The following is a 23438-nucleotide window of genomic DNA, read 5'->3' as shown; positions in this document are numbered from 1 at the left end:
CAATGATTGATTAAAGATATTTTTTCAGTATTTTATCAGTTTTTACTATTCTTATCTAATAAAATAGTTGTCCTTTATATTTATTGTTCCCAGTTGGTGAGTGCCTGTTTTATTCCTTCTCTTTATCTACAATAATTTATTGTGATGTGGTGAGTCACATATTACAGAGCACCTTTACCAAGTTTGAAAAGGAGGGAGAGACACTAAAAATTCTATTTACACAAATGTAATTTAATATTCTTTTTTTATTATTTGTTTTTTACGGGACGAATAAATGCAGTACACAAACATTTCCACATTTGAGTCACCTACTCAACTCATCCCAAATAAGGCCATCCTGGAAGAGTAGATGATGTGGGAGAAAATCTAAAGACACATAAAAACATTAAATACAGTTAAATCTTATCAAATTTAGCTACCTGTGAGTCAGAATAACCATTTTCATTTCACTATGAAATAATAATTCAATGACTGAAAATTCTTACACTTTTGCTTTTGGTGGCTCATTTGAAATCCACTAGGCTAAGTTCACATCAGCGTTCAGTCTTTCCAATCTCCTGCTTCGGCATAGGAGCAGGAAAATGGAAAAGATGGATTTGACACTGAGCCCAACGGTGCCTACAGACCCCATAGACTAGGCATGAAGGCCTTTTGTCTCTGCTTCAAAAATCTCCCTTTGAGCGGAAACCTAACGGACCCCATTATAGTCTATGGGGTCCATAAACTCTGTTCGGCTCAGTTCAGTGCGGAATCCGTCCTTTCCGTTCTCCTGCTCCTATAACGGAGCAGGAGAATGGAAAGGTTGAATGCTGATGTGAACTCAGCCTTAAGTGGATGGATTTCAAATGAACAACCAAATGTAAAAGCGTATGAATTTTCAGTCAATTAATTATTATTGCATAGTGAAAGAAAAATGGCTATTCTGAACTCACAGGCTGAACGCTGATGTGAACTAAGAGGTTCAACTTCCCTACTAGTAATAGTAATACACGTATATTTGGTATTATGGCTGTAACAAAGCGTACAAAAAATTTATAGCATTGTATATGATAGTTTGTAAGACAAAACATAAATAAAATAAATCCTACAGCAGAATACCTTCTTTCTGTACTTTTCTCAACATGAACATTAATGTATATTATTTGCTAATGTACATGCACAAGAAAATAGCACTTCCATAAAGTACATCTTGTCCTGCAAAAAAAAAAAAAAAAAAAAAACATACTGCCTGATATACACTTATGTGAAAAAAACTAAATACATAAATAAAACTAATATGTCAATGAAATCAAGGAGGAAAAACAAAAAGTTATGGTAGTGAAGGCCAAAATTGGCACCGTTCTCTAAGCAGTTAACATAGGGGAAACATATGATTTTCTTTTGGCAGGAGTGGGAATGGGTCAAAAACGGCAATTACAACATAATTTCTTTCTTATACTGTATGCATAATATGTTTGTTTTTTTCTTTTGTATTATAAACTGGCTTATCATATGTGCATTCTTTATAGTGTAATATTTTTCTATTCTTAATGGCATTTTATTACAATTTATTTAATATTTTTATCCCACAAGAGCAAAAGAAGCTGCACGTCTGTGTCTATGCTTAAATCCGTGAGAATGTGGTCAGTGAAGCTGTCCGTGAAGGATCTGTGTTGGGTCTGTATGTTCATTTTTGCTCTCCGTGTGCCATCCGTGTTTCAAAGACACTGAACAGCTGAAAAATTATTTTCAAAGCATCTCTTCCTAATAATCAGTGAACACAGAAAAAATAGAGCAAACATCCGTGCTAAAAAAATTGACCCACGGACTGTTCTAAAACACTTTGAAATGTGTGCTGTCTGGGAAGAATATGTACAGCAGTGGAACACTGACGTGTAAATGAGGCTTTATAAGGGCTGAGGTGTTATAAGGGCTCAGGCAAACAAACATATTTTTGGTCTGTATTCGATCTACATTTTTTGCAGGTCAGATGCTGACCCATTCACTTTAATAGTGTTTTAAGGACAAGGATAGGACAGTTCTATAGAAGACAGGACGTTCTGTTCCGTAATATGCGGAACACACGCAGCTGGTATCCATGTTTTGTGCAAAAGCAATTTGTGGACCGCAAAAATGTCAACGGTCATGTACATTAGCCCTAAAGGACAGATACAACTTCCTCTCTTTTTTTAATTCATTCCTGGTTTTGGCTTCCAAAACTGCGCTTCAGAAAACCGTCCGTACCCTAATATTAGTCCAATCTCAGGAAATATTTGGTGAGATAGTCATGTTTTATTCCCGAATTTCCCCAGTCTTTACATTTTAAAGCCAAACTTTGCATTCCTACTATTTAGGTTGTTCTTTAGATAAAAAATTTTTTCCAGGTGTAGAAATATGTAATATATGTGGAGTGCACATGACTTTTGGAAGGTCTGATTGGGCCAGACTTTAGTAGAATTAAAACCAGTCTGTAGTGACCAATTTATATATATTTATTTTTTCATCGTCACCTTCCAAGGGCTATAACTTAATACTATTAACTACATTTTCCGTAACCGTATGAGGGCTTGTTTTTGCAGACATATTGTAGCTTTAATAGTACTATTTTTGGGCACATATAACTTACCGATTAACTTTTTTTGACTCTTCTGGGAGGGAGATGGAAAAAAACGGTAATACTGCCACTATTTACGTAGTATTTATGTTATAAATATTTATGTTATAAATTTTGTGGTACATAGTATTTTAGTTTTTTTACTTTTCACTACTTTTGCAGAATAAAAACCCTTGTTTTTTTTTAAATAAAGGGGGTCATTTATTAAGATCGGCATTTTAGACGCCAGTGTTAATGAGCCCCTGGGATGGCGGAGGATACGCCAAAATTATAACTTTGGCGTATCCATCACCGGTCTAGATGTAAGCCAAATGTAAACATGTTTTAGGCATAGAAAATGATGAATGAGACAGGGCTTCCAGTCTGCACCCTTCGCTGCCCACTTATACTAATATAGGTGTATTTCTGATAATAAATGACCCCCAAAATGTTTTTGCATTGCCACATCCCAAGACTTTTCTTTTTCGTACAACAGAGCTGTACTAGGGCTTGAGTTTTGCGGGATGACTTCTAGTTTTCATTGGTATCATTTTGGGGTTCATTACACTTTTTGATCTCTTTTTAATCCATTTTTTGGTAGAGAACAAGCTAAAAAGTAGCAATTCTGTAATTTTGTTGCGCCGTTTACCATTTTGGATAAATTACATGATAGTTGAATAGTAACAGTCGTGGCATATGTGGCAATACCAAATATGTGTAGGAGATTTAATATTTGCAATTTTTTCCACTGGAAAAGATTTTTAAACAAGGGTGTATTTTTTATATGGATTTTTTTCATTTAATAACATTTTTTTAACCATTTAATAGTCCCAATTAATTACACTATTCGTGTAATGCAATGTATTTTAATGTCAGTGATATACTGACATTCACCAGGAGCTGGCCTGCCTGCACTGACATCATACACCAGAATCTCATTTGTGGGGTGCAGATGGAAGACAGAGGGAGTAGTTCGCTTTCTCTGTAACCACTTACATACCAGTTGCATGTAAGGAGTTAAATGGCGCACACTGGTACTCCTGCTGGTCCAGCCTGTTAGAGCAGGAGCAAGGCTGTTATGTTACAGCCACGTCTCCACTCTCCACTGCATGGGAGACCTAATCCCCTAAACCCCTCCTCCCCACCCCGTGGTAGCTGGGAAAAGAGAGGGGGGAAAAACACAGATTTCTTTTATTTTCCCATTTCACTTTCATTAAACACTCTAATTAAAAAAAGGCTTTCCATTTATGCCACAATCGGTTATATATAAGCACTTTATTTTGCTTAATATAACCCACTTTCTCAATGGATTTATTTAAACTCATCATGTTTATCCATTCCCTAACTGTTGGCACAACAGATCTCATCCATTTCCTCGCAATTAACAAACGAGCCAAAAAGAAAGACTTATATACCACACATTGCATATCATTTGTGAAATTACCAGGAATTTCACCCAAAACACAAATATAAATTGACAAGGATAGTTTGAGCCCAAAGATGTCTCCAATTTTTTGCATGAGGAGCTGCCAGAATCTTTGGGAATCTCCACCACATATGAATAATATGCGCATTACCATTTTCACATCTCGGGCAGAAATTTGAGATATTGAATGAGAACTTGTGAAGCCAACTAGAAGTCACATATAAACAGTGCAAAATCATAAATTGGGTGATTCTGTGCGAGGGACTTCTCAAAAAATTTACCCGCTTTCCAAAAAACTTTCCATTGTTCCTCAGTTAAGGGGCCAATATCATTTTCCAATATAACCTTACTAGTACACTTCATAACCTCACTTAATATTTCCCTAAGTTTCTTTTATAAAAATTTTACTTTTCTATAATTCCCCTTCTACCCTCTAATATAATTCAACAGTTTATGTGAACATAGTGTCAAAGCTTTCTTATTATATTTTTTTTTATATAATTGAGACTAATTGAATATACTTAAATGAGCATTCCCCATCTTCCCCATCACTCTACTTTAAAACTATCAACGTTTTCAATTCCCCATCCTTCATAAATTGTGCCAAAAAACACTTTCCCTTACTAATCTAATACCTAGCTGCTTCACCATAAGTGAATGCCCACAGTGACCTATTATACCGTAAAGGAGTCATACTTATATTCACCTCCAGCCCTAAATGTTTTTTAAGTAGACTCCAAGACGCCAACTTCTTCACTAAAGGGAGTTTATATAACCCTATATTGTTCAGTTGTCCTGACTCAAGTAATGTGAATATATTAGGGTAATATAGGTAATATAGGGTATATAAGGTCCCACGCCCTTCCTCACCAAGGATTGTATGCAGTCAGTGTGTTCCCAGTTCATTAGCAATGCAATTCTAGTTGCCCAAAAATATAGCTTCATATCCAGAACTTCTAAACCTCCAGATTCATAAGCTCTAGTGAACCAAGCAAGTTTTTCCCTAACTCTCCTTTTTATTCAGGGCTATCCAATTTGCTTTACTTATAGGAAGCTTGTTCCAGATCTTGATTCTCTGTTTGAACCTGACTAACAGCGGGATCAAATTTAGTCACTAAATCTAGAGGGCTCTTTTGCTATTCTTCTTTTTTACCCTCACCCTCTCACTTAACGGTAATAAAATTGATTTACTCCAATTAATCACTATGCCCGAATACTTGCAAAACTACTTTAGTATTGACGTAACATACCTCAAGTCCTTATTAGTATCTCCCAAGAAGAGAAGATTGTCTGCGTATAGTGAAATTTTGGCCTCTGTCCCCCGTACTCCAAACCCACGAAGACATGAATCCTGCCTAATCTTAATAGTAGGGGCTCAATAACGAGGACAAAGAGTAGGGGGAGAGAGGGCACCCCTGTCTCATACCCCTTTTAATGCTAAGAATCCGAGAGAGCTGTCCATTGACACATACCCTTGCAGTAGGATCTCTATATAAAATCTTCATCCAACCTATAAATTCCGAACCTAACCCAAAACCCCCTAATATTTCCCAAAGAACTTATAGTTGTTTAATGTGTTATTTACCATTTTTTACCATATATAGTAATGATTACGGAGGGGCTGTATTTAACTTTCTCTGTGTTTCTCTCACATTTTATTGTTTTTATTGTTCTACTGTCAATAAAGATTATCTGTTTTTATACACGGTCATTTTTGTAGGAGATTAAGTTTTCATGATTATAGCTTGTAAATATTATGCAGCAGCATTCATGTTGTCTAACTCAATATAAACTATTCTAATATAATGTCTCATCATTCATGAGTTTAAAATTTGTGGGTGTTATCTGAGATGTTAAAAAAATAACTGTTGTTATAATAATAATTCTAAAAAAATTAAATTATAAATGATAAAATATAATTTTATAGTAATGTTTAAATCTAGGGAATTCCAAAACCCTACTTATACCTTACAAATACAATCAACTGATGAAATATGTATTTAACATTCTAATAAAAAAACACAAATGTATCTGGTTAAAAAAAAAAAGCCTTCAATCTATATTTATCATGCTTAAACATTTTTAATCTGTAAATTGAAATTGAAAGAAATTTCTCCAACACTGAGTAAGGAAAATCATACATATAAGGATTGCTTAGAAAAAAATAAAACATTAAAAAAAGTTTCATATTTTTCACTCCTAAATCACCTTAGCATTTTCACACTTTCCCAAACTCTAAGCTAGATATAATTGACGTCACTTGCAACTTATCACTTTGCTTTTGCTGAAAGATGCTTTTTCTAGTGTATACATTTTGATGACAGTTAGACTAGGGAACTGAGACATAATGTTTGCTCTGCGGCTTGTTTGTTTAAAGAGCATCAGTCAGCGTGGTCAACCCTATTAACCCAAGCACACTGCCTGGTTGGGTTGATCATACAGATTAAAACAAAATTTATGTCTGTATGATGTGCTGTTTTAATTAATCTGCTAATTAGCTAGTTGGGGCACTCAGAGGCCAGCCAGAGCCCTCAGAGTACCAGTTGTAAACACCCCTGATCTTATGAGTGCGGAACAATAGCTCCGCGGGTGGCTCAATGTGCCCAGCATCATTGTAATATATGATGCTGTGTACTCCCGTGCGCAAGATTCATGCCGCTCCGGGACATATGGCCCGCTCACAGACTGTATTTCTCGAAGAGCATACGGTAGTGTGCAAGAGGCCTAAGCCACTCTCATCCTTCCTCTGGATTGACAGGACTAGACATCTCTACTAGACATCGTGTAGTTTGTTGTCCCGGCACAATAGCGATTCGCACAAGATTCATATGAATTCATAGGCAAGACAGTTAGGAATCAGCAGTCTTAAATCTTCTGCCTAGCTCTGGGATTGGACACAGAGTCAGAAGCCTGATTGACTCGACAAGTCAACCTACTGGGACTAGGCTGGTTAACATAGCAATCATCCCAATACAGCAATGAATAATGGTTTGGCCGGATGAATTCCTGACAATAGGTTAATAACAAACAATAAAATCTTAACATAAAGTATATAAATAGAACTTCAATAATAAAAGTGTGGAAGTTTTAATCCTTCACGTAACAGGTTTTTGTGGCAATTTGTCTGCACTGCACAGGTCATACTCATAGGTTATGCAGGGAACTACTACCAGAAGTGTAGCTAGGATTTTGTCAAGGGGAGTTCACAGACTTTAATATGTAGGATGTTTTAGGAACACTGGAGACCATTTTTCTAATATTTGACTTATTTTCTTAACACACATGGAGCAAACAGTGAACACATGCCACACAAACATCTCACATGCCTCAGACACACCACTCACACACTGAACACATTCAGAACACACAGTTCCCATAGTGGACACATGCCATACACAAACACAGCTCATATAGTGGGCATATTTTGCACACACCAATCACACAGTGGACATATGCTGCACATTCATGTGACTTCTAAATAAATTCAGACCTCAGATGAACCCCAAAGACCACAATTTAGATTGCTAAATTAATTAGACCCCAGACATCCATAGAAACATTGACAGCAGGAAAACACCACCCGGTCCTTCTGGTTTGCACTTATAATATAAAATTTTCTTTTTTTTTAAAGGGAACCTGTCACCTGGATTTTAGGTATAGAGCTGAGGACATGGGTTGCTAGATGGCCGCTGGCACATCTGCAATGCCCAGTCGCCATAGCTCTGTGTGCTTTTATTGTGTAAAAAACAATTTGATACATATACAAATTAACCTGAGATGAGTCAAAGATCGAAAATATGACTCTTCTCTGGACAGACAAGTAAGATATGATTCTTTTATGTTAATTTGCATAAAAGGCAGGAAGTACAAAAATGTATAATACTTAATGAATTAGTCTGCAAATTAAATTAAAAGTGTAATTTATATGTTTAGGGTAACACAATGAACATTTAGAAACACTCAGTGAGGGTAGCATAGTAGAGGTGACAGGTTCCCTTTAAGCTTAGGGTAGACATGTTTTTTCCCCAGACATGTTTAAATTAATTTACTGTAGATTTCCCAAACACATGCGCTAGAAGTTTTTTCCAAGCTTCAGACACTTTTTCAGTAAAATAATAATTCATGATTGTACCCTCAACTAATTTAAGCTTATGCCCCTATGTTCTTAGCTTCTTATTGAGGACACTTCCCTCCTGAACCTTATTGAAACCTTTAACATATTTAAAGGTTGTGATCCCTTCTTTCCTCAAGGCTATACAGATTCAGTTCTTTATGTCTATCCTGGTATGTTTTATGCTTAAGACCCTCCACCATTTTTGTAGGTGCGGTCGCCAGATATGGACACAGTATTTCAGATGTGGTCTCACTAGCACTCTATACAGCAAGATCACGATCTATCTCTTCCTTCCGGTTATACCTCTAGCTATACAGCTAAGCATCCAACTTACTTTCCCTGCTGCCTGTCCACACTTTGCCCTCATGTTGAAACTGTCTGATATCAGGACGCATAAATCCTTCTCTGCTGAAGTCATCGCTAACACAGAGCTGACAATACGATACTCAGACTGAGGGTTCCTTCTCCCCAAGTGCATTACTTTACATTTGGAAACACTTAACTGCAGTTTCCATAGTTTGTACCATTTGTCTATTGATGCTAAATCTTTTTCCATGTTACAGACCCCTCCAGGAATATCCACCCTATTACACACGTTTGTGTTAACAGACAAACCTTACAGTACCTACAAAACCTTCTCCTATGTCACCTAAAAATATATTAACTAGAGTTGAGCGAACACCTGGATGTTCGGGTTCGAGAAGTTCGGCCGAACATCCCGGAAATGTTCGGGTTCGGGATCCGAACCCGATCCGAACTTCGTCCCGAACCCGAACCCCATTGAAGTCAATGGGGACCCGAACTTTTCGGCACTAAAACGGCTGTAAAACAGCCCAGGAAAGGGCTAGAGGGCTGCAAAAGGCAGCAACATGTAGGTAAATCCCCTGCAAACAAATGTGGATAGGGAAATGAATTAAAATAAAAATTAAATAAATAAAAATTAACCAAAATCAATTGGAGAGAGGTTCCATAGCAGAGAATCTGGCTTCCCGTCACCCACCACTGGAACAGTCCATTCTCAGATATTTAGGCCCCGGCACCCAGGCAGAGGAGAGAGGTCCCGTAACAGACAATCTGGCTTCATGTCAGCAGAGAATCAGTCTTCATGTCATAGCAGAGAATCAGGCTTCACGTCAGCCACCACTGCAACAGTCCATTGTCATAAATTTAGGCCCAGCACCCAGGCAGAGGAGAGAGGTCCCGTAACAGAGGATCTGGCTTCATGTCAGCAGAGAATCAGTCTGCATGTCATAGCAGAGAATCAGGCTTCACGTCAGCCACCACTGCAACAGTCCATTGTCATAAATTTAGGCCCAGCACCCAGGCAGAGGAGAGAGGTCCCGTAACAGACAATCTGGCTTCATGTCAGCAGAGAATTAGTCTGCATGTCATAGCAGAGAATGAGGCTTCACGTCAGCCACCACTGCAACAGTCCATTGGCATATATTTAGGCCTAGCACACAGGCAGAGGAGAGAGGTCCCGTAACAGACAATCTGGCTTCATGTCAGCAGAGAATCAGTCTGCATGTCATAGCAGAGAATCAGGCTTCACGTCAGCCACCACTGCAACAGTCCATTGTCATAAATTTAGGCCCAGCACCCAGGCAGAGGAGAGAGGTCCCGTAACAGACAATCTGGCTTCATGTCAGCAGAGAATTAGTCTGCATGTCATAGCAGAGAATGAGGCTTCACGTCAGCCACCACTGCAACAGTCCATTGGCATATATTTAGGCCTAGCACACAGGCAGAGGAGAGAGGTCCCGTAACAGACAATCTGGCTTCATGTCAGCAGAGAATCAGTCTGCATGTCATAGCAGAGAATGAGGCTTCACGTCACCCACCACTGCAACAGTCCATTGGCATATATTTAGGCCTAGCACACAGGCAGAGCAGAGAGGTCCCGTAACAGACAATCTGGCTTCATGTCAGCAGAGAATCAGTCTGCATGTCATAGCAGAGAATGAGGCTTCACGTCACCCACCACTGCAACAGTCCATTGGCATATATTTAGGCCTAGCACACAGGCAGAGCAGAGAGGTCCCGTAACAGACAATCTGGCTTCATGTCAGCAGAGAATCAGTCTGCATGTCATAGCAGAGAATGAGGCTTCACGTCACCCACCACTGCAACAGTCCATTGGCATATATTTAGGCCTAGCACACAGGCAGAGCAGAGAGGTCCCGTAACAGACAATCTGGCTTCATGTCAGCAGAGAATCAGTCTGCATGTCATAGCAGAGAATGAGGCTTCACGTCACCCACCACTGCAACAGTCCATTTTCATAAATTTAGGCCCAGCACCCAGGCAGAGGAGAGAGGTCCCGTAACAGAGGATCTGGCTTCATGTCAGCAGAGAATCAGTCTGCATGTCATAGCAGAGAATCAGGCTTCACGTCAGCCACCACTGCAACAGTCCATTGTCATAAATTTAGGCCCAGCACCCAGGCAGAGAAGAGAGGTCCCGTAACAGACAATCTGGCTTCATGTCAGCAGAGAATTAGTCTGCATGTCATAGCAGAGAATGAGGCTTCACGTCAGCCACCACTGCAACAGTCCATTGGCATATATTTAGGCCTAGCACCCAGGCAGAGGAGAGAGGTCCCGTAACAGAGGATCTGGCTTCATGTCAGCAGAGAATCAGTCTGCATGTCATAGCAGAGAATCAGGCTTCACGTCAGCCACCACTGCAACAGTCCATTGTCATAAATTTAGGCCCAGCACCCAGGCAGAGGAGAGAGGTCCCGTAACAGACAATCTGGCTTCATGTCAGCAGAGAATCAGTCTGCATGTCATAGCAGAGAATGAGGCTTCACGTCACCCACCACTGCAACAGTCCATTGGCATATATTTAGGCCTAGCACACAGGCAGAGCAGAGAGGTCCCGTAACAGACAATCTGGCTTCATGTCAGCAGAGAATCAGTCTGCATGTCATAGCAGAGAATGAGGCTTCACGTCACCCACCACTGCAACAGTCCATTGGCATATATTTAGGCCTAGCACACAGGCAGAGCAGAGAGGTCCCGTAACAGACAATCTGGCTTCATGTCAGCAGAGAATCAGTCTGCATGTCATAGCAGAGAATGAGGCTTCACGTCACCCACCACTGCAACAGTCCATTGGCATATATTTAGGCCTAGCACACAGGCAGAGCAGAGAGGTCCCGTAACAGACAATCTGGCTTCATGTCAGCAGAGAATCAGTCTGCATGTCATAGCAGAGAATGAGGCTTCACGTCACCCACCACTGCAACAGTCCATTTTCATAAATTTAGGCCCAGCACCCAGGCAGAGGAGAGAGGTCCCGTAACAGAGGATCTGGCTTCATGTCAGCAGAGAATCAGTCTGCATGTCATAGCAGAGAATCAGGCTTCACGTCAGCCACCACTGCAACAGTCCATTGTCATAAATTTAGGCCCAGCACCCAGGCAGAGGAGAGAGGTCCCGTAACAGACAATCTGGCTTCATGTCAGCAGAGAATTAGTCTGCATGTCATAGCAGAGAATGAGGCTTCACGTCAGCCACCACTGCAACAGTCCATTGGCATATATTTAGGCCTAGCACCCAGGCAGAGGAGAGAGGTCCCGTAACAGAGGATCTGGCTTCATGTCAGCAGAGAATCAGTCTGCATGTCATAGCAGAGAATCAGGCTTCACGTCAGCCACCACTGCAACAGTCCATTGTCATAAATTTAGGCCCAGCACCCAGGCAGAGGAGAGAGGTCCCGTAACAGACAATCTGGCTTCATGTCAGCAGAGAATTAGTCTGCATGTCATAGCAGAGAATGAGGCTTCACGTCAGCCACCACTGCAACAGTCCATTGGCATATATTTAGGCCTAGCACACAGGCAGAGGAGAGGTTCATTCAACTTTGGGTAGCCTCGCAATATAAGGATTGAATGAGGAAGTGCCCTGGAGTCCAATAATATATGGTTATGGGGAGGTAGTTAATGTCTAATCTGGACAAGGGACGGACAGGTCCTGTGGGATCCATGCCTGGTTCATTTTTATGAACGTCAGCTTGTCCACATTGGCTGTAGACAGGCGGCTGCGTTTGTCTGTAATGACGCCCCCTGCCGTGCTGAATACACGTTCAGACAAAACGCTGGCTGCCGGGCAGGCCAGCACCTCCAAGGCATAAAAGGCTAGCTCTGGCCACGTGGACAATTTAGAGACCCAGAAGTTGAATGGGGCCGAACCATCAGTCAGTACGTGGAGGGGTGTGCACACGTACTGTTCCACCATGTTAGTGAAATGTTGCCTCCTGCTAACACGTTGCGTATCAGGTGGTGGTGCAGTTAGCTGTGGCGTGTTGACAAAAGTTTTCCACATCTCTGCCATGCTAACCCTGCCCTCAGAGGAGCTGGCCGTGACACAGCTGCCTTGGCGACCTCTTGCTCCTCCTCTGCCTTGGCCTTGGGCTTCTACTTGTTCCCCTGTGACATTTGGGAATGCTCTCAGTAGCGCGTCTACCAACGTGCGCTTGTACTCGCGCATCTTCCTATCACGCTCCAGTGCAGGAAGTAAGGTGGGCACATTGTCTTTGTAGCGTGGATCCAGCAGGGTGGCAACCCAGTAGTCCGCACAGGTTAAAATGTGGGCAACTCTGCTGTCGTTGCGCAGGCACTGCAGCATGTAGTCGCTCATGTGTGCCAGGCTGCCCAGGGGTAAGGACAAGCTGTCCTCTGTGGGAGGCGTATCGTCATCGTCCTGCCTTTCCCCCCAGCCACGCACCAGTGATGGACCCGAGCTGCGTTGGGTGCCACCCCGCTGTGACCATGCTTCATCCTCATCCTCCTCCACCTCCTCCTCATCCTCGTCCTCCTCGTCCTCCAGTAGTGGGCCCTGGCTGGCCACATTTGTACCTGGCCTCTGCTGTTGCCAAAAACCTCCCTCTGAGTCACTTCGAAGAGACTGGCCTGAAAGTGCTAAAAATGACCCCTCTTCCTCCTCCTCCTCCTCCTCCTCCTGGGCCACCTCCTCTTCCATCATCGCCCTAAGTGTTTTCTCAAGGAGACATAGAAGTGGTATTGTAACGCTGATAACGGTGTCATCGCCACTGGCCATGTTGGTGGAGTACTCGAAACAGCGCAACAGGGCACACAGGTCTCGCATGGAGGTCCAGTCATTGGTGGTGAAGTGGTGCTGTTCTGTAGTGCGACTGACCCGTGCGTGCTGCAGCTGAAACTCCACTATGGCCTGCTGCTGCTCGCACAGTCTGTCCAGCATGTGCAAGGTGGAGTTCCACCTGGTGGGCACGTCGCATATGAGGCGGTGAGCGGGAAGGCCGAAGTTACGCTGTAGCGCAGACAGGCGAGCAGCAGCAGGATGTGAACGCCGGAAGCGCGAACAGACGGCCCGCACTTTATGCAGCAGCTCTGACATGTCGGGGTAGTTGTGAATGAACTTCTGCACCACCAAATTCAGCACATGCGCCAAGCAAGGGATGTGCGTCAAATTGGCTAGTCCCAGAGCTGCAACGAGATTTCGCCCATTATCACACACCACCAGGCCGGGCTTGAGGCTCACCGGCAGCAACCACTCGTCGGTCTGTTGTTCAATACCCCGCCACAACTCCTGTGCGGTGTGGGGCCTGTCCCCCAAACATATGAGTTTCAGAATGGCCTGCTGACGTTTACCCCGGGCTGTGCTGAAGTTGGTGGTGAAGGTGTGTGGCTGACTGGATGAGCAGGTGGAAGAAGAGGAGGAGGAAGCCGAGAAGGAGGAGGTGGCAACAGGAGGCAAAGAATGTTGCCCTGCGATCCTTGGCGGCGGAAGGACGTGCGCCAAACAGCTCTCCGCCTGGGGCCCAGCTGCCACTACATTTACCCAGTGTGCAGTTAGGGAGATATAGCGTCCCTGGCCGTGCTTACTGGTCCACGTATCTGTGGTTAGGTGGACCTTGCTACAGATGGCGTTGCGCAGTGCACACTTGATTTTATCGGATACTTGGTTGTGCAGGGAAGGCACGGCTCTCTTGGAGAAGTAGTGCCGGCTGGGAACAACATACTGTGGGACAGCAAGCGACATGAGCTGTTTGAAGCTGTCTGTGTCCACCAGCCTAAATGACAGCATTTCATAGGCCAGTAGTTTAGAAATGCTGGCATTCAGGGCCAGGGATCGAGGGTGGCTAGGTGGGAATTTACGCTTTCTATCAAATGTTTGTGAGATGGAGAGCTGAACGCTGGCGTGTGACATGGTTGAGACGCTTGGTGACGGAGGTGGTGGTGGTGGTGTTGGTGGTACATCCCCTGTTTGCTGGGCGGCAGGTGCCAACGTTCCTCCAGAGGCGGAGGAAGAGGCCGAGGCGGCAGCAGCAGAATAGGCCGAGGCGGCAGCAGCAGAAGAGGTAGCAGGGGGAGCCTGAGTGACTTCCTTGGTTTTAAGGTGTTTACTCCACTGCAGTTCATGCTTTGCATGCAGGTGCCTGGTCATGCAGGTTGTGCTCAGGTTCAGAACGTTAATGCCTCGCTTCAGGCTCTGATGGCACAGCGTGCAAACCACTCGGGTCTTGTCGTCAGCACATTGTTTGAAGAAGTGCCATGCCAGGGAACTCCTTGAAGCTGCCTTTGGGGTGCTCGGTCCCAGATGGCGGCGGTCAGTAGCAGGCGGAGTCTCTTGGCGGCGGGTGTTCTGCTTTTGCCCACTGCTCCCTCTTTTGCTACGCTGTTGGCTCGGTCTCACCACTGCCTCTTCCTCCGAACTGTGAAAGTCAGTGGCACGACCTTCATTCCATGTGGGGTCTAGGACCTCATCGTCCCCTGCATCGTCTTCCACCCAGTCTTGATCCCTGACCTCCTGTTCAGTCTGCACACTGCAGAAAGACGCAGCAGTTGGCACCTGTGTTTCGTCATCATCAGAGACATGCTGAGGTGGTATTCCCATGTCCTCATCATCAGGAAACATAAGTGGTTGTGCGTCAGTGCATTCTATGTCTTTCACCGCTGGGGAAGGGCTAGGTGGATGCCCTTGGGAAACCCTGCCAGCGGAGTCTTCAAACAGCATAAGAGACTGCTGCATAACTTGAGGCTGAGACAGTTTCCCTGGTATGCATGGGGGTGATGTGACAGACTGATGGGGTTGGTTTTCAGGCGCCATCTGTGCGCTTTCTGCAGAAGACTGGGTGGGAGATAATGTGAACGTGCTGGATCCACTGTCGGCCACCCAATTGACTAATGCCTGTACCTGCTCAGGCCTTACCATCCTTAGAACGGCATTGGGCCCCACCATATATCGCTGTAAATTCTGGCGGCTACTGGGACCTGAGGTAGTTGGTACACTAGGACGTGTGGATGTGGCAGAACGGCCACGTCCTCTCCCAGCACCAGAGGGTCCACTAACACCACCACGACCATGTCCACGTCCGCGTCCCTTACTAGATGTTTTTCTCATTGTTATGGTTCACCACAACAACAAATATATTATTTGGCCCAATGTATTGTATTCAAATTCAGCGGAATATAAATTTGAGGCCTAGTATTTAGGCGCTGGGTGACCGGTATGGATTTAGTGACAGAATTAGACTTGGAAATGCACAGAAGCGTGTGTGTGAAGTTATTCTGAATGACCCTATGTGCACCTTGAATATTATATACCCTTTTAGGGATAGATTTCAAATAGCTCTGATATAGCAGGAACCACTAAATTATGAAATTGCTAAATTGGGAATTGTACTTCAACCCAGAACAAAAAATGTGCTTTGACGGACACTAAATAACTTTCCCAGCCACAACAGGACAGCGGTAACGAGAGATTTAGCGGGATATAAATTTGAGGCCTAGTATTTAGGTGCTGGGTGACCGGTATGGATTTAGTGACAGAATTAGACTTGGAAATGCACAGAAGCGTGTGTGTGAAGTTATTCTGAATGACCCTATGTGCACCTTGAATATTATATACCCTTTTAGGGATAGATTTCAAATAGCTCTGATATAGCAGGAACCACTAAATTATGAAATTGCTAAATTGGGAATTGTACTTCAACCCAGAACAAAAAATGTGCTTTGACGGACACTAAATAACTTTCCCAGCTACAACAGGACAGCGGTAACGAGAGATTTAGCGGGATATAAATTTGAGGCCTAGTATTTAGGCGCTGGGTGACCGGTATGGATTTAGTGACAGAATTAGACTTGGAAATGCACAGAAGCGTGTGTGTGAAGTTATTCTGAATGACCCTATGTGCACCTTGAATATTATATACCCTTTTAGGGATAGATTTCAAATAGCTCTGATATAGCAGGAACCACTAAATTATGAAATTGCTAAATTGGGAATTGTACTTCAACCCAGAACAAAAAATGTGCTTTGACGGACACTAAATAACTTTCCCAGCCACAACAGGACAGCGGTAACGAGAGATTTAGCGGGATATAAATTTGAGGCCTAGTATTTAGGCGCTGGGTGACCGGTATGGATTTAGTGACAGAATTAGACTTGGAAATGCACAGAAGCGTGTGTGTGAAGTTATTCTGAATGACCCTATGTGCACCTTGAATATTATATACCCTTTTAGGGATAGATTTCAAATAGCTCTGATATAGCAGGAACCACTAAATTATAAAAATTGCTAAATTGGGAATTGTACTTCAACCCAGAACAAAAAATGTGCTTTGACGGACACTAAATAACTTTCCCAGCTACAACAGGACAGCGGTAACGAGAGATTTAGCGGGATATAAATTTGAGGCCTAGTATTTAGGCGCTGGGTGACCGGTATGGATTTAGTGACAGAATTAGACTTGGAAATGCACAGAAGCGTGTGTGTGAAGTTATTCTGAATGACCCTATGTGCACCTTGAATATTATATACCCTTTTAGGGATAGATTTCAAATAGCTCTGATATAGCAGGAACCACTAAATTATGAAATTGCTAAATTGGGAATTGTACTTCAACCCAGAACAAAAAATGTGCTTTGACGGACACTAAATAACTTTCCCAGCTACAACAGGACAGCGGTAACGAGAGATTTAGCGGGATATAAATTTGAGGCCTAGTATTTAGGCGCTGGGTGACCGGTATGGATTTAGTGACAGAATTAGACTTGGAAATGCACAGAAGCGTGTGTGTGAAGTTATTCTGAATGACCCTATGTGCACCTTGAATATTATATACCCTTTTAGGGATAGATTTCAAATAGCTCTGATATAGCAGGAACCACTAAATTATGAAATTGCTAAATTGGGAATTGTACTTAAACCCAGAACAAAAAATGTGCTTTGACGGACACTAAATAACTTTCCCAGCTACAACAGGACAGCGGTAACGAGAGATTTAGCGGGATATAAATTTGAGGCCTAGTATTTAGGCGCTGGGTGACCGGTATGGATTTAGTGACAGAATTAGACTTGGAAATGCACAGAAGCGTGTGTGTGAAGTTATTCTGAATGACCCTATGTGCACCTTGAATATTATATACCCTTTTAGGGATAGATTTCAAATAGCTCTGATATAGCAGGAACCACTAAATTATGAAATTGCTAAATTGGGAATTGTACTTCAACCCAGAACAAAAAATGTGCTTTGACGGACACTAAATAACTTTCCCAGCTACAACAGGACAGCGGTAACGAGAGATTTAGCGGGATATAAATTTGAGGCCTAGTATTTAGGCGCTGGGTGACCGGTATGGATTTAGTGACAGAATTAGACTTGGAAATGCACAGTAGCGTGTGTGTGAAGTTATTCTGAATGACCCTATGTGCACCTTGAATATTATATACCCTTTTAGGGATAGATTTCAAATAGCTCTGATATAGCAGGAACCACTAAATTATGAAATTGCTAAATTGGGAATTGTACTTCAACCCAGAACAAAAAATGTGCTTTGACGGACACTAAATAACTTTCCCAGCTACAACAGGACAGCGGTAACGAGAGATTTAGCGGGATATAAATTTGAGGCCTAGTATTTAGGCGCTGGGTGACCGGTATGGATTTAGTGACAGAATTAGACTTGGAAATGCACAGAAGCGTGTGTGTGAAGTTATTCTGAATGACCCTATGTGCACCTTGAATATTATATACCCTTTTAGGGATAGATTTCAAATAGCTCTGATATAGCAGGAACCACTAAATTATGAAATTGCTAAATTGGGAATTGTACTTCAACCCAGAACAAAAAATGTGCTTTGACGGACACTAAATAACTTTCCCAGCCACAACAGGACAGCGGTAACGAGAGATTTAGCGGGATATAAATTTGAGGCCTAGTATTTAGGCGCTGGGTGACCGGTATGGATTTAGTGACAGAATTAGACTTGGAAATGCACAGAAGCGTGTGTGTGAAGTTATTCTGAATGACCCTATGTGCACCTTGAATATTATATACCCTTTTAGGGATAGATTTCAAATAGCTCTGATATAGCAGGAACCACTAAATTATTAAATTGCTAAATTGGGAATTGTACTTCAACCCAGAACAAAAAATGTGCTTTGACGGACACTAAATAACTTTCCCAGCTACAACAGGACAGCGGTAACGAGAGATTTAGCGGGATATAAATTTGAGGCCTAGTATTTAGGCGCTGGGTGACCGGTATGGATTTAGTGACAGAATTAGACTTGGAAATGCACAGAAGCGTGTGTGTGAAGTTATTCTGAATGACCCTATGTGCACCTTGAATATTATATACCCTTTTAGGGATAGATTTCAAATAGCTCTGATATAGCAGGAACCACTAAATTATGAAATTGCTAAATTGGGAATTGTACTTCAACCCAGAACAAAAAATGTGCTTTGACGGACACTAAATAACTTTCCCAGCTACAACAGGACAGCGGTAACGAGAGATTTAGCGGGATATAAATTTGAGGCCTAGTATTTAGGCGCTGGGTGACCGGTATGGATTTAGTGACAGAATTAGACTTGGAAATGCACAGAAGCGTGTGTGTGAAGTTATTCTGAATGACCCTATGTGCACCTTGAATATTATATACCCTTTTAGGGATAGATTTCAAATAGCTCTGATATAGCAGGAACCACTAAATTATGAAATTGCTAAATTGGGAATTGTACTTCAACCCAGAACAAAAAATGTGCTTTGACGGACACTAAATAACTTTCCCAGCCACAACAGGACAGCGGTAACGAGAGATTTAGCGGGATATAAATTTGAGGCCTAGTATTTAGGCGCTGGGTGACCGGTATGGATTTAGTGACAGAATTAGACTTGGAAATGCACAGAAGCGTGTGTGTGAAGTTATTCTGAATGACCCTATGTGCACCTTGAATATTATATACCCTTTTAGGGATAGATTTCAAATAGCTCTGATATAGCAGGAACCACTAAATTATGAAATTGCTAAATTGGGAATTGTACTTCAACCCAGAACAAAAAATGTGCTTTGACGGACACTAAATAACTTTCCCAGCCACAACAGGACAGCGGTAACGAGAGATTTAGCGGGATATAAATTTGAGGCCTAGTATTTAGGCGCTGGGTGACCGGTATGGATTTAGTGACAGAATTAGACTTGGAAATGCACAGAAGCGTGTGTGTGAAGTTATTCTGAATGACCCTATGTGCACCTTGAATATTATATACCCTTTTAGGGATAGATTTCAAATAGCTCTGATATAGCAGGAACCACTAAATTATGAAATTGCTAAATTGGGAATTGTACTTCAACCCAGAACAAAAAATGTGCTTTGACGGACACTAAATAACTTTCCCAGCTACAACAGGACAGCGGTAACGAGAGATTTAGCGGGATATAAATTTGAGGCCTAGTATTTAGGCGCTGGGTGACCGGTATGGATTTAGTGACAGAATTAGACTTGGAAATGCACAGTAGCGTGTGTGTGAAGTTATTCTGAATGACCCTATGTGCACCTTGAATATTATATACCCTTTTAGGGATAGATTTCAAATAGCTCTGATATAGCAGGAACCACTAAATTATGAAATTGCTAAATTGGGAATTGTACTTCAACCCAGAACAAAAAATGTGCTTTGACGGACACTAAATAACTTTCCCAGCCACAACAGGACAGCGGTAACGAGAGATTTAGCGGGATATAAATTTGAGGCCTAGTATTTAGGCGCTGGGTGACCGGTATGGATTTAGTGACAGAATTAGACTTGGAAATGCACAGAAGCGTGTGTGTGAAGTTATTCTGAATGACCCTATGTGCACCTTGAATATTATATACCCTTTTAGGGATAGATTTCAAATAGCTCTGATATAGCAGGAACCACTAAATTATGAAATTGCTAAATTGGGAATTGTACTTCAACCCAGAACAAAAAATGTGCTTTGACGGACACTAAATAACTTTCCCAGCCACAACAGGACAGCGGTAACGAGAGATTTAGCGGGATATAAATTTGAGGCCTAGTATTTAGGCGCTGGGTGACCGGTATGGATTTAGTGACAGAATTAGACTGGGATATGGCCAAAAAATAACCACACTATTGCTGGTTAAATGCACTTGGTGACGGGCGCAGCTTGCCCCTGATGTAGTATATGGCCAAAAAATGAACAGACTATTGCTGGTTAAATGCACTTGGTGTCACAGCTTGACCAACCACACTACTGAGGGTTAAATGCACTTGGTGACGGGCGCAGCTTGCCCCTGATGTAGTATATGGCCAAAAAATGAACAGACTATTGCTGGTTAAATGCACTTGGTGTGACAGCTTCACCCTGATGTAGGCTTTAGCCAAAAAACAACCACACCATTGAGGGTTAAATGCACTTGGTGACAGGCGCAGCTTGCCCCTGATTTAGTATATGGCCAAAAAATGAACAGACTATTGCTGGTTAAATGCACTTGGTGTGACAGCTTCACCCTGATGTAGGCTTTAGCCAAAAAACAACCACACCATTGAGGGTTAAATGCACTTGGTGACAGGCGCAGCTTGCCCCTGATTTAGTATATGGCCAAAAAATGAACAGACTATTGCTGGTTAAATGCACTTGGTGTGACAGCTTCACCCTGATGTAGGCTTAAGCCAAAAAACAACCACACCATTGAGGGTTAAATGCACTTGGTCGCAGCTTGGATGCACTTGGTCGCAGCACTGCACAAGACACAAAATGGCCGCCGATCACCCCATAAAAAAGTGACTGACAAACGGTCTGGGCAGCCTAAAAACAGTGAGTGAGCATTTGAGTATCAGCAGCTCAATGATGCACAGCTGCAGATCGATCGATTAATCAAGTGAAGTCCTTTGGAGGAGTTAATCTGCCTAATCTCGCCCTACTGTCGCATCCGCAACCTCTCCCTACGCTAATCAGAGCAGAGTGACGGGCGGCGCTATGTGACTCCAGCTTAAATAGAGGCTGGGTCACATGGTGCTCTGGCCAATCACAGCCATGCCAATAGTAGGCATGGCTGTGACGGCCTCTTGGGGCAAGTAGTATGACGCTTGTTGATTGGCTGCTTTGCAGCCTTTCAAAAAGCGCCAAGAAAGCGTCACAAAAGCGCCAAGAAAGCGACGAACACCGAACCCGAACCCGGACTTTTACGAAAATGTCCGGGTTCGGGTCCGTGTCACGGACACCCCAAAATTCGGTACGAACCCGAACTATACAGTTCGAGTTCGCTCATCCCTAATATTAACCACTTCACATCTGGTCCATTTGCCCCCTTCCTGACCAGGCCTAATTTTGCAAATCTGACATAGCTCAACTTATGTGGTAATAACTTTGGAACGCTTTTAATTATCCAAGTCATTCAGAGATAGTTTTCTTGTGACACATCGTACATCATGCTAGTTATAAATTTGAGTCAATATATTTCACCTTTATTTATGAAAAAATCCCAAATTTACCAGAAATTTGGAAAAATTTGCAATTTTCAAAATTTATATTTCTCTGCTTTTAAAACAGAAAGTGACATTTTATTACTTAACATTCCCCATGTGTCTACTTTATGTTGGCATCATTTTAGAGATGTCATTTTATTTTTTGGGGACATTAGAAAGCTTAGAAGTTTAGAAGCAATTCTTAAAATTGTCTAGAAAATTGCCAAAAAACACTTTTTAAGGAACAGTTCAGGTCTGAAGTCACTTTGTGGGGCCTACATAGTGAATACCCCCATAAATGACCCCACTGTAGAAACTACACCCCTTAAGTTACCTAAAACCGATTTTCCAAACTTTTTTAACCCTTTAAGCATTCCACAAGAATTAAAGGAAAATGGAGATCACATTTTTAAATTTTACTTTTTTGGCAGATTTTCCATTTTAATCCAATTTTTTATTTAACACATTGATGGGTAAAAGCAAAAAAAACCTCAATATTTATTACCCAGATTCTGTGGTTTACAGAAACACCCCACATGTGGTCATAAACTGCTGTATGGGCACACAGCAGGGCGCAGAAGAAAAGGAGTGCCACTTGATTTTTAGATGCCATGTCCCATTTGAAGCCCCCCTGATGCACCCTTACAGTAGAAACTCCCAAGAAGTGACCCTGTTTTGTAAACTAGGGGATAAGGTGCCAGTTTTATTGGTACTATTTTTGGGTGCATATTATTATTTGATCATTCATTATAACACTTTATTGGGCAAGGTGACAAATAATTGGATGTTTTAGCACAGATTTTATTTATTTATTTTTACAGTGTTCACCTGAGGGGTTTGGTCAAGGGACATTTTTATAGAGCAGATCGTTACAGACGTGGCGATACCTAATATGTATACTTTTTCTTATTTATTTAAGTTTTACACAATAATAGCATGTTTGAAACAAAAAAATATGTTTCACTGTGTCCATGTCCTGAGAGCTATATTTTTTTTATTTTGTGAGCGATTTTCTTATGAAGGGGCTCATTTTTTGCGAGATGAGGTTACTTTTATTGGTACCATTTTGTGGGACATGTGCCTTTTTGATCACTTGGTGTTGCACTTTTTATGATGTAAGGAGACAAAAATGTCTTTTTTTTACATAGTTTTAAAAAAAATTATGGTGTTTATCGGACTGGGTCGATCATGTGATATATTTATAGAGCCGACCGTCACAGACGCAGCAATACCAAATATGTCTATTTTATTTAATTTCTTTATATTTTGAAAAAAAATGTATTCCTTACATGGGGAATTATAATTTTTTTAACACTTTTTTTTTTTTTTTACACTTTGCGTCCCCCATAAGGTCATACAAGACCTCTGGGGGACATTTACTTCACATTTTTTTTCTTTGTTGATTTCTCCTGTAACTGGGGCTGACATAGTAGCCCCAGTTACAGAAGAAATACACCCCCCAGAGAGGCTGTACAGTACAATACAGCACTGTACAGCCTCAGTGCAGGGCTGATAGAGGTCTCTAAAAGACCTCATACAGCTCCTGCACTCTCCGGTCACGGAGATCACATAACCTG

Source organism: Bufo gargarizans, chromosome 10 (assembly GCF_014858855.1).
Source record: "Bufo gargarizans isolate SCDJY-AF-19 chromosome 10, ASM1485885v1, whole genome shotgun sequence".
NCBI classification, from domain to species: Eukaryota; Metazoa; Chordata; class Amphibia; order Anura; family Bufonidae; genus Bufo; species Bufo gargarizans.
This window is presented reverse-complemented; position numbering follows the sequence as displayed.